Raw genomic sequence first — 11,815 nt, 5'->3', positions numbered from 1 at the left:
TGAATTGAAAATACAAATATTACATTAAAATCTTGTACTGAGATAAATGACAGTTTACAAAGAAATATAGATTATAGGCTTATGTGAATATATGTGATAAATATGTAAATATATAATAGATATGTAGTTGGACAAGCTTCTGACCCCAATCTTTTGAGAAGAATTAACATCTCTCTTGGAGGAGGGAACAAAAATAGGCCAGATATATCTATTTTGTCTCTCTTTGAGGCACACAATGACACTCCTATGTTGCACATAGGGGACTTCACTTCATTATATATGTATGTATGTGTGTATGCATAAATACATGTATATATCAATGCATATGTAGGTGTATGTAAATATATATAAAATCTATGTGCACACATATATGTGATTTATTCATATAATATATATCATATATTTTATATATGCATTGGCATTCGATATATATTCATTTCTAAATATATAATAAATAAGAATTTATTAAATACAGAATTAAATGACAAAAATGATATATGCATATGTGTATGATTAATCTGTGTTAAGAACTGAAGATACAAAGAACATTGAAAGATAATCTCTGCTCTAAAGGATCATCCAGATTAAAGGGAGAGACAATGTGCAAATAATTCTGTATGAAAAAACTATAGATATGATAAAATTAAAATAATGAATTTTCCCTAGCAGAGGGAAAGCCCTAGAATTAAGGAGTTTAAGGAAAGGCTTTTTGGAGAAGATGGAATTAAAACTGTGACTTGAAGGAAATCAGTGGGTAGAGATGAGGATGGAGATTATTCTAAGCTTGCCTGACTATGCAGTTTCTTAAAGAGAATGCGCAAGCGACTGGAGAAGATTTAGTCTTCATGTGGAAGGTATTTCTTCAGCTGAATCTTGAGTGGAATCAGTAATTCTAGAAGAGGTGAGAAACAAGTTCATTTCAGCCCCTAGATGAATACCACTAGATGCCAGAGTGCAAGGAGGACAATGACATATAAAAAAAAACAAACTGGAAAAAATTGGAAAGGGCAGATAATGAAAGTATTTAAGTGCTAAACAAGAGATTTATATCTAGAGGAAACAGGGAGATCCTAGAGTTTATTGAACAGGAAATATAATATAATTAAACCTGTATTTAAGGAAAATGACTTTCTTAACTGGGTAGTTAATAGAATAGAACAAGAAAAGACCTGAGGCAAGGAGGCTTTAACCCCTATTAAATGTTTCTGTGGACTTCTAGGATATGTCAGGGGCTATATGGCTACCATCCATGAAGATCTGAGCTTTGCTGAATAGATCCTGTGTAAGAGGAACATTGGAGATTGATATGATCTACTTTGTAGAGAAAGAAGCAACAAACTTGGAAAACATTGGATATATGGAGTGAGAAAGCAAAGTTAGACATGGAACTTTCTCTCTGAGATGATACTCATATCCTTCATTATATTAGGGAAGATTAGAAGTGATATATCTCGGTTTGGTGAAGAAAGATGTGTTCTCTTTGTTGATTTTGAGCATTTATTTCAAAATGCCCAATAGCTAGTTGGTGATGAGACTTTGGAATTCAAGCAAGACATTATGGCTAGACTAGAAAGTCACGTTCATGGAGATAGTCATTAAAAATTTACAAACTCTCACAATTCTTGGCAATTCTGCCATTAAAAATTTCAAAGTAGACATGATACTGAATCAGTTGAGGAAATGTTCTCATCAAGAGGATCCTAGGTTCATGAAATCAGATTGGATCCCTGTTATTGCCTCTAAGATTCTGTTGGCTTTACCATCTACTTTTTTCTCTATGTCATCAGTCCATTCTCACTGCTATTCTACTTGCTTAGGTAACATGAGAACCATTCAATCCTTCATTGATCCTTTAAGACTTCCAGGCTGCTCAGAAGCTGAACTTTAAGGGTTTTCTTCCCCATTTAGAATTTGACTTCCTTGACTGTAAAAAGTGTCTCTCTTTTTCCATTTGCATCCCATAATTGGTAGCGCTTGACACAGCGTAAGCAAGTCATACGTACTTTTTAATTCATTTATTCTTATAGGAGATGTTTTTCTCTGCCAGGTAAGGAAGTTGAAATTGAAAATGAAACACAAGTAAGAGATACTCGCTTTTCTGACTCTCCTCTCCCATTTGGTATGTGTTCCAAGTAGCTTCTTTCCATACCACATTTCTCCCGCCTCCCATTAGGCAGCCTAACAAGACAAGATATTCCTTTGGTCTATATCTATCCCAGTCATCAATTAGAGATCATTTCTAAATGAGGGATTCACATTGTGAACCACACCTGAATCCTGTTCAGAAATGATCATGGAAAACCAAGAGAGGATGGGGAAAACCGATTGGTGTACTTCTGACTTTTTAATAAATTTATGTTAAAAATAAAGAAAACCAAAAAAGATTATCTTTTAATTTTAGCACAAAGTAACTAAACCAAGATAACCCTAGCTATTCTGGACTAAGATACAGTTCTCTGAATTCTCTTAATCTTCCTGGAATTTTCTATTGCATTACATCCTGTATTTAATTTTCATAAATATGTGCTTCACAAATCAGTTTTATCCTTCATATTTTTCTATTATATACAGCCAAGTAATTTTAGAAAGAGGGGAAAAAACCTTACAAAAGCTCTTATCTTTAAGTAATGAGGTTGGGCAACTCTTATAAGAGTCCCTGTCCACAACAGGAGAAGAATTTGTAGAAGTTAAACTTTTTGTAATTCTCAAAAGATATAATAACATCCTGACTGATTCCCCACAAGCAAATCCATTGAAAGACCCCAGATCTCTTCATTTAGACCGATTGTGCTGAAAGACATTGAGAAGAAAAATATTATTTTAAGCTTTTTAGTAAGTTAAACAATAGGATACAGTTAGGTGGTGCAATACTCAGGTAGTGTCAGGTCTGAACTGAAGTCAGGAAAGTCCCAAGTTCAAATATGTCCTCAGATACTTACTAGCTGTATGACCATAAAGAAGTCAGTTAATTTTGCCTCACTTTCATTATCTATAAAAAGAGTCGGAGAAAGAAATAGCAAATCATCTCAGTATACTCTGCTAAGAAAACCACAAATTGGATCATAAAGTCTCAAGCAGAGCTGAAATAAGTGAACAATGAAAAATAATAGGATGATAAAATAAGATGGAATTTAATTGAGACAATTGCCAAATCTTGCAGGTAACTTATAAATGTCAAATTCCCCTCTTTTTCTGCCTAGCATCCAGAGTTCTTGTGCCCTTTTTTAATTTTAATTTCCTAATCCCATCCATATAATAAGACTTGGAGGGAATCTTGCACTTATTTTCTATCAAGTCGTTTATTGAAAATAAGAATAATTTTATTTTTAAAGAGGAACTTGTTATTTGATCATTGTAAGGATTTCATGATAATCAAACTCATTCTACCAATGCAACTAAATACCAGCTTGGTAAGTTAGGCTTAGAGAGTTGTATGAGGAATTGCGAGAAGTGATTTGCTTAGTGTCACAGAAACAATATATGTGTCAGAAGTGGGACTTTAACCATTGTCTTCCTAAAAGTCATGCATCTTGGGTTAACTTTTTACCCATTGTCACATTAGGTCTCATATTTATGAAGCATATAAAATTTTATATATGTATGTATTATACATGCACACACTGTGCATATTTATATATACTACATGTATACATATAATATATACCCAAAATACGCATTATATATGTACATATATGTATCCATATATACTACATATATATACCCATATATACTACAATTATATATTTAATATAATGAAAATTGGGAGAAAAGTGTACAAATTCAGGATTGCTATATTAAGAACAGGTCATGCAAAAATAACTGCGTTCATGCTTTTGAACAAAATTTCTAAACAAAAGCCTATAGAGCACCACAGCTATGATATAATTGAATTTTTAACAAGAAATTTAATAATCTTTTATAATAGTCTTGTAAAGAAGATGAAGTCATGTATGCTAGATGTTAAAAGGATTTTATAATGATTAAATGACAGAATCCAAAAGTTATTATTATGATTAGATATGAAATTGAAGGTAGATCTCTAGAGTAATATCATATGGATCCATCATTGGTCATGTTCAGAGTTTTTATCTTTTTATCATTGACTTTATCATCATTGTTATCAAGCAGGGCACAGCGTATCAAATTTACAAATGGCAAAACCCTTGGAGAGATATTTGATACATCAGATGATAAATCCAATATTGGGGATAGCCTTGAAAATTTGGACCAATGAAATGAATTCAAACAGGATTAAACTGAATAGAAATCGATATAAAAGAACATAGATTCTAAACAATCAATGGCATATGTACAGAGTATGAGAAGTATAACTGGACCAGTAAATATTTAATTTCTTTTGTTCTCAGAATACTTTCTTCTTTTTAAAAATTATCAAAGACTTCAAATGATTTGGTTATATTGGTTATATATATGAATACTTTCTGTATTAAAAATAAAAAGTCTTAACATTCTTATGAAAATAGTTTTGACTGCAGATTCCCTGAAATGGTCTCAGGAACCCCCAGCAGTCTCTGAACTGGGTAAGCCAGGAAAGGAAAAAAGTCATTGTCTTTGGATGCTAATATTTTTGAATTTGTTTAATTTTGCCCATTTAAAGGCTATAGATTTGATATATGATTCCCCTCCCCTAATTCATATGCTAATGTTATTATTTTATTAATGATTATTATGTTAATAATAAAAGAAAAAATAAACTACAGGAATCCTTTCTCAGAACATATTTCATAGGAAAAATATAAAAATGTCCAATATGAAAAACTATGGCTATGTTATTTATAGATAACCAAATGATGTATGAATGATAAACAAGCCAAATTAGTGATCTTAATGCATGAAGGCAATTCAAGGGTATCTCTGAGACTTTACAAGGGACTTGAGGGGAATATCATCCTAGGAATGTCTATCTTATTGAAAATGAACAACATATATAAAAGAGTGTATATATGAGCCCTGATTAGGAACAGGAAATGATAAGTATGTTGGAAAGAATTTAGTGAAAATCAAGTACTAGTTCCATGACTAAAACTAAAAAATAATTACAAGTCAAGGGCTAACTTGGGTCAGCTGTCTAATGGAGTATACAATGACTCTTTCCTTATTGGTCTTTGTTCTGATAAATATTTGTATCAATAACTTGAATTAATTCTTAAATGACATATTTATTGAGTGTATTACATGAAGTTGGGAATGAAAGCTGATTTATTCAATGACATCTGAAGAGATCTAAAAGTGCAGGGACATTGGCTGGAATCAATAACTGCACTTGGTTATTATGAGTGGGAGTTCTATTTGAGAATGGAATATAAAGACAAGAATAAAAAAAACTAAACTTTTTTTTTAATTTCAGAGTCTCCAATTTTGAGGTTAGCTTTAAATAAAAAAGAGTAAAAATATCATTAATAAAGTTAAGGGTACTATGCAAACCATACCAGCATCTTTGTCTCCCAAATTGCAATTGTGGTCAGAAATGGTTGGACATGACTGAATCAATGAACAACAAGACCAATAACTCAAGGTCAATTTGCCACATCACATTGGGAAAGAAAAGTGGGAAGGAATATCCAGTGGTACCTGAATTGAATGAGGAAAGAAAAGGGTTTCATCAGGAATAAATAGGTGGTAAGATGGGAATCCATTCAGGTATGGGCAATTCCATATCCTAAGATGAGATGATAGCAGAAACTAGGCAAGAATAGGTCAACACATGGTCAATTCTACTTAAACTGAAATATAGCATACCTGCAAGAGTTCAAAGTTATAGAAGTGTTGGAGTCATATTACATAAATCTTTGAATTCAGTCTAAAAAGTGTTTACTTGGTGCTTTAGAGTTTACAAAGTATTTTATTCACAACTACCCTGTGGAGTAGGTGGCACATATATTTTCAGTATTTGACAGCTTAAGCAACCAAACTTCTGAGGCAGTATAATATGCCTATAATCACAGAACTTGGATTTGTGATTATAGACATGTTATACTGTAGACAGGACATATATTTTCAGGTCCCATATTCCTGTGTCAAGTCTGCAGCATACTTTTGGAGAACCAATAGTCAGAAATCTGTCCCTTATATGATAATTTGGGATGGGAGAAAATGGAAATTGGAGTGAAGATCATTCTAGTTTATGAACCTGTCTACAATGATTTGAAAGGACTGTTATTTGAATCAGCAAGATTACTGAAAATAATAAAATCACTGACTTTTGAAGGATTGACAGGCAATAGTTTCTGAACACTGAAGTTTCTGAGCCCTGACTGATTTGGTCAGAGGAATGAATTAGCATTATTTTATTAATAGTTTCTTGAAGATCCAGAGAAGCTATTGCCTAAAATAGATTTTAAGGTGAAAGATAATTTTTACTTTGTTGAATGTGAGTTTCTAGTAGAAATTCTACTTTGAGACATCCAGTAAGGAGTTAAAACACAGTACTACATTTCTAAGCAAAAGATTAGTGCTATAGAAGTTGGTTTGGGAGCCATAAACATGGAAAGGAGAAAGTCAAGAAAATATACAGAAAGAAGGAACAGAGGCCAATAACGTCTTCAGAGAAGTTCATAATTAGAGAGCAAGAAAAGGATGGAAGCCATCGAGGAGTAATCAGAAGATGGTGGAGAAATCAGAGGGAGCAATTGTCATGGAAGCCAAGTGTTTAAACCCAGAACTCTCTCCACTATGCCGATTAGCTGCATGATAATGGACATGAGCAAAGTGGCAAGCAAATGGTAGACAAAGAAAGTTTTATGAGGTGTTACTATTTCTTTAAAATCTTATTTCGTATTGTAATTTTTATCAAAATAATTAAATATTTGATTACTTTATTATCATTTCTTTTACTTTACTTAATGTTTTATATTCTCTGATTACTCTATATCTCATTTACCTGAAAAATAAACCAAGAGAAAGATAGACAGAGAAGGCAGTCATTTAGGGTATAATAAACAAACGGGAGTGGTTCAAAGCACATTTTCAATATCACTTTTTACAAATGTATATTTTGCCAATATTCTACATTTTGTGGCATATATGTATTCATTTCTTTTTGTTACAGGTTACTTTTCCTATGATGAAGACTCAAAAACTTTGGTAAACAGTATAAAACAGGAGGCAAGATTTTGAGGTGTAAGGAGGAACAGTTTGCAATTCTTGGCCAGGGTTCATGTGGGTCATATCCTGGAGAGACCCAGTTGGCTGGTATGTATTACATAATGAAAAATATTTTTGCTTTCAAATTGCAATTAAATTGCAATCTGAGTGACTATAACATCACTGTTGTATGGCACTGTGTGATATATACACATCAAAAAAGAAAATATCCAGGAGGTGGTTATCATCTTATATGTTTAATTAATAACAAAACAAGTTCTCAATAAAATATCTCTCCCCTACTACATAATCTAAGACCCAAATCTTGGCTTGCAATAAAAAAGTTATGCAAAAGCATTCAAATTAGTTAATACATTCTATGGCATCAGAAGCATTTCCTAAATCTGATCCACTAACCCTATGCAGAGTGAAGGGAAATATGTTTAATTATCATCATATCTTTGATATCAGGAGTGAATCTGAGCAGATCTGTGTTGGAGAGTCATTTTGATCTATAGTATTATAGCTATTGAGTGTAGTTATTTTCTTTTAGCTACTTTTTCATTTTACCAAAAAAAAAAAAGTAGAAGGTGATCCCAACCTTGATCTCATGCCTCAGAAGCGTGCCACTTGAAAGTTTGTGTAATGTAAAATCCAGTGGAATTGAATGTTAACTATGGGAGATAGAAGGGGAGAGGGGAAGGAGAGTATGAATCTTGTAACCATGGAAAAATATTCTAATTTAATTAATTAAATAAAAATCTCCAAAATAAAAAAAGAAAGTTTATGTAGATTCTTTTATCCAATCATTCCATATCTTCCTAAGGCTGTACTTATCTTAAACCTCTTTCAGTGTCAGGGGAGTAGGAATGTCCTCAGTCTAACTGAAGTACTAAAGGAGCCTTTAGGTAGGCACAGGAAAAAGTGTGTGCCAGACTGGCTAAATGACCATCAGCATCTTGGCCAAGATCTTATCTTAGATCTCCAGTCCTGATACTCCTTGTATCCAGACTCAGCAATCTTCGCCCTTGGAGATAAAATCTGATAATTCCCCCAGAAGGTGCTACAACCACATCTATTGAAGACATATAAAAGAAAGTTCTTGTCACCAAGTCTTTGACCCTCTGGTTTGGCACATGGTTTAACTTGAAAAACTAATATGACTTTATCAGCAAAAATAACATTAAAGAAGAGGCATTGTCATCTATTTTATCACTGTACTCTAAGGACATTTGCAGCTGAAATTATCCATATGTTTTGGCTTCCATAGAATGCCAACTCCTTGAGAGTTGAGACTGATTTCTTTTCATTCATATCCCCAGTGCATGTCAATATATTCAACACATTTAAGTGTTTCATAAATGTTTAATTTATTCATTTATTCAAGGTCTTTATTCAGTTTCCTACCATCCAAGTATTAACCCTACAGGTCAATTGAACATTACCCTATCTCTACTCTTCACTCACTTGCTTCCTTGTTGTATCCCCTAATTTCTTGCTAAAAACCCAAACCTAAATCGCTCTTATAATCTCCTTCCTTCACTTACATGATGTTGAATGACACTAGATGATTGACATTGGTCTTCCACAAATTATTCCACCAACTGTATCTAAATTGGGTCTAGATTACAACTAAGTTTTTGATTTGAAGAGTAAATACTAATGATTCAATGTCAATGTTGGCAGGATTTCAAAATACCCAAGGGATCTGTGCTTCATCATTTGGTGTTTGACTTTTTGTTAATCAATGACTTGGTTAAAGGTATCGATAATACACCCATCAAATATGAAATTGACAGAAAGATGGCAGAGATAACTAACACAGTGGATGCCACTCAAGTTCCAAAAAGGATTTTAACAGGCTGGTGCATGGGACAAGATCTACCAAAATGAAATTCAATAATGATTAATGTAAATCTTATATTTGGGTATAAAAAAATCAGTCTTGTAAGAATAAGATAAGCAAAGCATTGTTAAACAATGGCTCTGCAAAATATACTCAAGTTTGTTTAATAAAGCAAGCTTAATTTTAATGAGCTAGATGATCCATCAGTCAAGAAAGATGACGTTGCTTTAGGTTGTATTAAGAAATGCATGATTTCCAAGAATAGGAAAAAAGTGATAGTCCCACGTTTCTCCATCCTCATCAATTTCACCTAAAGTGCTATGTTCATTTCTAAAATCTGAAGATTAAAGAGAGTACCAATAATCTCAAGACTTTCAATAAAACAGGGGTAAGGAGGATGCTAAAAGATTTTGAGATCAGGTCATTTGAGTAACACATGAAGGAATTGAGGCTGTTTAGTCCTCTGTGGGAACTGCCCAATTAGAGAAGGCAATGTTTGTCTTGCTAAGAATATTAGATTCTATTTGGTGTTGGTAGGCTGAAATAGGTGAGAGGGTTACTGACTTTTTTGAGCAAAGAGTTCGAGTGTAATAAGATTGAATCTATGTTTCAACAAGCTACTTTTGCCAGCAATGCTGAGATAAATTGAATAATGGAGCTATTGGAAGAAGTGAACAATAGTTGTTATTGCAGGAAAAATATCAACCAAATTGTTGTAGGATTCCAGCAAAAATTATGAGGATATGAACCAGTAGAAATGCATCATCTTTACCAAAATGACTGCATACAGATGAGTTTGAATTTTTATGTTTTCATCTATTTTACTGCTCATATATGAGCTTCCCAAATCAGAATTGCATGAGTTCTATTAATGCATTAAGCTTTATGAATACTTACGTGTAAATATGAATGGCATAAAATCCAATTGAACTAGATTCATCTCCATATTTATTTCCACTGGGAAACAAGAATAGTACCCTTGATAATTACCATGGCATATATCCTGTATATATATACGTAAAAATTACTTTGTTGAATTTTGCAAATCCCAGTACTTATACATGCATCTTTAGCCCATTTATCTTGTGTGTTTACTATTTTCATTCCATTTGCCTGCAGAGTTTTATTAATATAGCATATCCCCTGCACATCTTTGTCCCCACAATTTCAAATGAAAGAATACCTAATGCCAGTTATAATGTGATGTGAAACCATTTTTAATAAAATTTTGTTTTGATAGAAATGAAATTCTCTTTAGGTATCCTGAGGGAAAAAATGATGCTCTCTTCATTCTTATCTAAAAATTCAGTCCTCTTCCTCACTGGTTTTATGCTTAGAGTGTCAAGAAGAAAATGAACATTTCACGAGCTTTGATTTTTTTTCATTTTGTTGATTACTGCATAATTATGTTTCAGCAGTCTAAATGCTAATTAAGTGATCACAAATTAGATTATGACTTCATGAAAATCAATACCGGTGTGATATTTTTATGGAAATAGAAGACTAAAAGGGACTTTGATTTTTTTTTACTCTTGGAAGGAGAAAATAGACTAAAAGCTACCAAATGGTTCTTTTGTTTAATATTCTACAGACAGATAAAAGTTTTGCCTTTGAAGAAACTGAAATCAATATTGCAAATACCATCTCCTCATTCTTACATTAAGGCAAAGAGACACAGAGGCCAGTGATGGGTGTATTTTTTGTGAAATTAGTTTATTTTCTATATGTATGAAAGCAGAATTGGACTTGCTGAATTGTCCATCACAGTTTTCAAAGGCAGCCTGGTACAATGATTTAAAAAAAGGGAAAAAAAGGATTTGATTTGCATTCATAGGATCTAGGTTGTGTGACCATAGGCAAATTACAATCTTATTAGATCTCAATTTCTTGATATTTAAAATTTAGCAAGTTGCACTCTATAACCTTGACGCCCCTTTGAGCTCTGAATCTACTCGTATATTCTAAAGCTACATGAAAGAAAAAAAGGAACCAAGCATTTGTGATTTATTTACTATTTGCCAGGCTCGCTTTGAACTTTATAAAGATATCTCATTCATGTCTCACAACAACGCTGAGGAGTATTTGTTATTATCCCCATTCATAGGTGAGAAAACTGAACAGAAAGAGGTTAAATGGCTTACCAGGGTGGAAGAGAAAGAAAGTATCTAAAAATAGATTTGCAATCAGGTCTTTCTAATGTTTACCCAGCTCTATCCATTGTCCCACTGAGCTGCCCCAATATTTTTAATATGACATTAAGAATACCTGAAAATAGCTAGGTTGCTCAGTGGGTTGAGAGCCTAGAAATGGAATGTCCTGGGTTCAAATGAGAGCTCAAACACTTCCTAGCTATGTGACCCTGGGCAAGTTCTTTAATCCCCATTGCCTAGCCCTTACCAACCTTCTTCTGAAGCCTTGGAACCAATGCATTGTATTAATTCTAGGAAAAAAGAAAAGAGTCTAAAAAAGAAAACCCAAAAGTAATGTTCATATGTAAATACATGGAAACAAACACCTCTAAATGTGTCATGTGTGTGTGTGTGTTTTCTTAGAATGATATGTACACCAGATAGGAACTAATCCTTTGATCCCACTGGTATAAGGAACTCTCAGATGAACATTACCCCTTGGCCAATAGAGTTAGCCATTTTCCTTGCAACTAATCATCTTAGAGACTTTGCCTAAGGGCAGAGACATTAAATGACTTCCAAAAAATCACAGTCAATATGTTTCAGAGGCAGAATTTGAACTCAACTGTTTCTGGCTATGAGGCCAGCTCTCTCTCTACTATGCCGTGCTATCTCTCATATTCTTTCATATATATATATATATATATATAGACGTTATATATACATATCTGTCCAT

This window comes from Gracilinanus agilis, chromosome 5 (assembly GCF_016433145.1).
Source record: "Gracilinanus agilis isolate LMUSP501 chromosome 5, AgileGrace, whole genome shotgun sequence".
Classification (NCBI taxonomy): domain Eukaryota; kingdom Metazoa; phylum Chordata; class Mammalia; order Didelphimorphia; family Didelphidae; genus Gracilinanus; species Gracilinanus agilis.
Note: the sequence above shows the minus strand (reverse complement) of the source record.